This window comes from Rhincodon typus, chromosome 2 (assembly GCF_021869965.1).
Source record: "Rhincodon typus isolate 14 chromosome 2, sRhiTyp1.1, whole genome shotgun sequence".
Lineage (NCBI taxonomy): Eukaryota > Metazoa > Chordata > Chondrichthyes > Orectolobiformes > Rhincodontidae > Rhincodon > Rhincodon typus.
Genome location: NC_063333.1, coordinates 7,676,313 through 7,682,312, shown reverse-complemented (window position 1 = coordinate 7,682,312; position 6,000 = coordinate 7,676,313). Strand labels below are relative to the sequence as shown.

General features: G+C 47.1%; 1 non-coding gene across 1 annotated transcript; it reads right to left on the bottom strand.

Annotated features, from left to right (window-relative positions):
• Positions 1-3,872: 3,872 nt before the first annotated feature.
• On the bottom strand, positions 3,873-4,036 carry LOC125487356. The gene has a single exon (XR_007265841.1). It is a non-coding gene; the product is annotated as a U1 spliceosomal RNA (small nuclear RNA).
• Between the last annotated feature and the right edge of the window lie 1,964 nt (positions 4,037-6,000).

Sequence of the window (6,000 nt, the reverse complement as noted above, 5' to 3'; positions counted from 1 at the left end):
AGGGTCTAGGCCCGAAACGTCAGCCTCTCTGCTCCTATGATGCTGCTTGGCCTGCTGTGTTCATCCAGCCTTGCACCTTGTTGTCTCATACTACCATCCTTGCCTGGTCTAGTTTACACATGATTCTACACACAGCATTAGGGATGAGCAATGAATGCTGCCTAGCTGGTGTTACTGCCCTCCTGTGAATTAATTTTTAAAAATTCCAACTGCAGGAGGCTGAGATGATGATGTACAAAATGGGGTGTGTTTTTAGTCTGCAAAGCCAGGATACAAGATGTAGAAGTCAAGCATTTTGTTAGCACAGCACTGACATGACTTTATAAATAGGGAAAGGCAAAGTTTTACATAACCTCTCACCTCTCCAGCCCCAACCACCATCCCTTCCCCCATACACAGCCTTGGGTCTTGCTTTGCCCTCAGATCCATTTTTTTTCCCTTTCATACCTGAACTTAAAACTATTTTGCATATTTTTATCTTTCACCACTATTTACAAATGCTTTTTCTTTTGCCATAGCTCTCTATATCAAGCATAGCCCCTCCTCTGCCCTTGCCTGATAAATAAAAAGGAGCCATTTTCCAACATACTTTACTTTTGAAGAAGTTGCACGGAGGTTGAAGCATTATACTTACTTCATAGATGCTGACAGATCTGCTGAGTTTGATTTATTTTCACATGTACCTTGTTACAAAATAGTGAAAACTGTAATGTGTCTGCTGTTTGCAGCACATCAGTGTTTTGCTTTCATTTTGAAAGAAAACTCTGCATTTCAGACCTAATAGGCACCTGATGTTTTTTACAAAATAGGCTAGGAGAAAGCATTTGAGTGGGCAAATTAAGGGAGCAAGAAAAAATGTGAAAGTGGAATTTGTAGGAAAGCAATAACTGGCACAGAATCATCTGTATAGGGGGAATTACAGATCAGAGTAGGTAGTATGTAGGGTAGGGTCAATCGTAATTTCAGTGAGTGAAAGACGCCATCTGTTGGACAATGTGAGAACAATCTGCTTTTAAGTCGTAAACCAGGGGAGAGAGTCCCTGACTATCACAATTTTTGCAGTTGAGTGTTTGGGGACATTGCAGGCGTAAGCAATGGGAGGTGCAATGGGATGGCCTTGTCCTGGCTCAACCCTTTTTTTATTTCAAGAATATTTTTCATAAAATTCTGTGTATATATAGAGAGATAACAGTGTGAAGTGGTTCTGTTCTGCACAGTTATGTCTCAAGTAAAACACACAAATGTTGGAGATTGACTATACACAAACCAAACACCTCTCTTACAAATACAATACTAAATATTCATATACATTTGACCCACTACAGGAGGATCCAAAAACTGAACAGACCCCCATTTACTTTTAGCAGGAATCTGGACATTGAGGCTAGTTTGCTGTCAGCCCCTCTGTATCCTCCAGCCAGAATGACTGACCTGACGTTGCCAGTAGCAGTGAGACACTGGGGTGTATTCCTGTATGTAATGCCTGCCACAAGGAGGTGCCCACCCACCACCTCCCTAACCTCGGTGATGGTGAAGTTGCCTCCCAGCAGCAGAATACTCAGACCAGAGGAACGACGATCATTTTCCCCACCCCATCCCCAACCAAATCAAAGGCCCATGGACCCATAATCTCGACCATTTCCTGTAGCTGCTGAGGTGTGATATCCCACACTCCTGCAGAAATAGGAAGTCTGCTTTGATGTTGGCCAGGTATGCCAATGTGGAAATGCATCATGTAGATTTAGAGCTACATATGTTCATACTGGTAACTTTAACACCCATTTTAAAAGTTTATACAATTACCCAATGTCCATGTACCCACAGGTCTTGACCCTGGGGGACTCCTTGCATCCCCACGGTGTGGGCAAACTGTTGAACACTCTCCGCACTGAGGTAGCTGTCCTGATCCTCCCCGGAGGGATTACCCTGCTCCGGTGACATTGGGGCAGGAACACAGTCAGCAGGGTCCAGTTCTGAGTCAGAGCGTTGCGGCTCACAGTTGCCTGGAGCTGTGGAGCAGTGGGTAACCCCTGGTTCTCACCAGCTAGAAGTTGGGCTTTGCTGGGCCCCACAGTGGGTTAGGCATTTCTGGGTTGGCAGGGGAGCGGTGCTCCTCTCCTTTTCCCCCATGGTGTTGTCACCTTTTTTTCTGTTGATGGCCATCCCGCCATACATCTTCATCATCCGAGGAGCTGCTGGTGTAGCCATCATGCAGCTGCCTCTTTCCATCTGGCTTCTGGTTGTTTCTCACCATTATCCATTCTCCTGCCTCCTTGGTTTCCTTTTCTTTCATGGACTCTGCCTGTTCAAGTGATGGTTGGATCAGTTGCTGAGCCTCCGCACTGACTACGTTTTCCTCCTCTCTGGCCTGTCCCTCCTTCTGGGTGCCTCTCATTTCAGTTTGCTGGCTGGGAGGCGACCTTAGGGGGTCCATGGCTCACATTGCCACTTCGTGGCTCCCCTTGTCTTGGACAGGCCTTGTGTAGGTGGCCTGCTTCCCCACACAGATTGCAGCTCTTGGACTCCTTGCAGTCCTTAGTCAGGTGGTTGTTGTTTGCAGTTCCTGCAGAGGGTCACTTTGCAGTCTGCTGCCATGGGCCCTGCCCTCCTGCAGGTTCAGCACACTCTGTGCTGCCCTGCGTACAACAGGAAGCCTCAGATCCGTCCAATTGCAAAGCTGGAGGGTGGGTGGAGGATATTCCTACTGGCGTTCACCTTCAGGGTCACCTTGACCCTGCCACTTTGGTCCAGATTCCAAAGGGGTCCACTACATCAGTGCTGCCTCCTTCTAGCTACATGTATCTTCCAAGGAAGGTCGGAACATCTGCTACCAGGACATGGGTGTTGTACAAATGGATTGTCACAACCCGGCTCCTTTGTGCAGGGAGAACAAATAATGGAGCCGCAGACAGGATGGAGAGGGGCCTCTCACCTTTTTCCTCCTAAATCTTCAGGAGACACTCAGATTGCCCCCTGCAGGCAGACAATATTTGCTGCTTGGAACCCACAGCAATACAACAGGTCTCTCTTCACAAAGAAAGTCTGATTGACTGGTGAGCGTTCCTCCACCTTCTGCACAGTCACCCTGACTGTGTTCCAAACTCCCAGAACTGTGACACAGGTAGTTGCTGAGGCTGTAGCTCGAGGTTGTCTTTTCCCTATATTGACATTAGGTCAAAGCCAGTATAATGATCCACTAATAACAGGTCAGCTCCAACGATCACACAGTGGGTTCAACAGCTCTGCGTGATGAAGGTTCGCTCTGCTGCCAGAAAACTACCACTTCATGGCATCTCCCCTGCCAGGTAAGTGTGTCTTGTTACAAAATACAGTGAAAAATGTTGTACAGTGTCTCCGCTGTTTGTAGCTGACTTACAGCCCAGCAGCGTATTGCTTTCAGAGATGGTGGGAACCACTGATGCTGGAGAAGCTGAGAAAACAAGGTGCAAAGCTGAATCTTCTGAAGAAGGGTCTAGGCCCAAAACGTCAGCCTCTCTGCTCCTATGATGCTGCTTGGCCTGCTGCAGTTCCTACTATCTCTGATTCGATTTTAACCCCACTGCGAAACCTCTTCTAAGGATGCCTAACCTGAAGAAGTTACCCTCCTCCCTCCGGACAAACCTCAAGGGATCTCTCTCCCACTGCAACTTGTTTCCTCTCCACCTATCCTCTCCTCTATCCGCCTCCCACTCTCTCCCTATTTATTTCAAAACCCCCTTCCCCTCCCCCTTTTCTGATGAAGGGTCTAGGCCCAAAACGTCAGCTTTTCTGACGCTACTTGTAAACATTTCAGAAAAAATTAGCACTGAATTTACCGAAAAAGAACTTGAGCAGTAAATAACGCTGAAATAATCTGTCCTTTGGTTGCAAATCAGGGGAGAGCGCGAACGCAGTCCCCCACTACCACAAATTTTGCAGTCGAGTATCCCGCATTTGGGGACATCGCAGGCGTCAGCACACCCGAAGTGCAATGGGATAGCCTCATCCTGGGAGAACCTCCTTCATGATCAAGGTGTCTCCCCTGCCAGGTAAGTATGCTTTCCTCCCTCACTCGCTCACTCCCAACAACATGCTCTGCCTCTCACAGTCACACTTACTCACTTTACTCCGTCAGCTTTTCCAGGTGCCACGCACCACAGAACAGTTCTGCTCCTGATCTGCATCACGGAACATTTCGGAAAATCTCCTCTTTCCCTGAAGCCTTCACGCAATCAGGGTCCGCACTGCTTATTTACATATCTCCCTTAAAAGGAAACGCTCCACCCACCGCTTCTTTCGGCTGCGGCCTGATTTGCGGAAGGAAATACCCGGAAGTGTCCAATATACGCGGAAATAAAGGCTCAGCTTCACGCTGTTGGAGAGACTCTTAAGAATTTGATGTCAACGCGAATGAAAAACAATTTCCAATGTTTCCTCGAGGCACGTTCGCGGAATTAACGCAGACTCTCCAAAATGTTTTGCTGAGACCTTGTAGCCTGCAACCAAGTAGAAGGAATTTCCTTACTAAGCAAAAGCTTTGAGTCCGTAGCTTGAAATCATAGAATTCCTACAGTGCAGGCAGAGACCATTCGGCCCCTTGAGTTGACACTGATCCTCCAAGAAGCAACCTACCCTACCCTGCACACTACAGGGCAATTTAGCGTGGCCAATCCATCTAGCCTGCACATCTTTCGACTAGGGGAGGAAACCAGGAACACCAGACAAAAGCCACAGAGACACGGGGGGAATGTGCAAATTTCACACAGTTGCCCGAGGCTGGAATCAAATCTGGGTCCCTGTCGCTATTCCATAACAGCTCCAAAGTAGTTTTGGTATCAGTTGGAAACTGTTGATGTAAATTGCCAGGGAGTAATGCATTCCTGCTGTCAGAAACTGTCAACACTTGTTTTTCCCTTTCACTTTATTCATTATTGGGGTGAGGACATCACTGGCTAGGCAGCATTTATTGTCACATGTAGGCCAGACTAGGTAAGGATGGCAGTTTCCTTTCCTAAAGGACATTAGTGAACCATGTGGGTTATTCCGGCAATTGACAATGGATTCATGGTCATCATTAGATTCTTAATTCCAGATATTTTATTGAATTTAAATTTCACCATCTGCTGTGGTGGGATTTGAACCCCAGGATGTTATCCAGGTCTCTGGATTAACAGTCCAGCAATAATACCACTAGGCCATTGCCTCCCCTTGTGTTGCCTCCTATTTTGAGTAGTGGCCTGTTACCGATTGAACACAGTCGACACTGGTTGTTGAGTAGAAGCCTGTTACAATTTGAAAGATCTGCTCATGGACATTTACAGCACAGAAAGATGCCATTGTGCGTACACCAGTAAACAAAAATCTGATTACACTAAAATAAAACAAAGAACTGTGGATGCTGGAGATCTGAAACAACAAAATAAAAACAGAAAGTGCTGGAGAATCTCAGCAGGCCTCGCAGCATCTGTCAAGAGAAAAACATTTTTAATGTTTCCAGTCCAGTGAGCCACGTTCAGAAATCCCATCCAAGCTTCACTTCCTGAAACCGGTTTGCTTACCTCATGATTTTTGTTTCATGCATTCAGGGGATGTAGAAGTCACTAGCTAGGCCAGCATTATTGCCCCATCCCTAATTGCCCATGGGGTAGTTAGGAGTTAACTATACATTGCCGTGGGCCTGGAGTCACATGTTGGCCATGCCAGGTAAGGACAGCAGATTTCCTTCCCTAAAGACATTGGTGAACCAAATGGGGCTTTATCCCCCCTGACAACCAGCAATGGTTTCATGGTCATTTTTAGACTTCCATTTCCAGGTTATGATTGAATTCAAATTCCACCATCTGCTGTGGCAGGATTCAAACCCAGGTCCCCCATTTCTGAAGAAGGGTCCCAACCCGAAACCTCAGCTTTCCTGCTCCTCTGATGCCTGGCCTGCTGTGTTCCTCCAGCTCCACACTGTGTGATCTCAGACTCCAGCATTGGCAGTTCTTACTGTCTCCCCCCAGAGTAACCTAGGTCTCT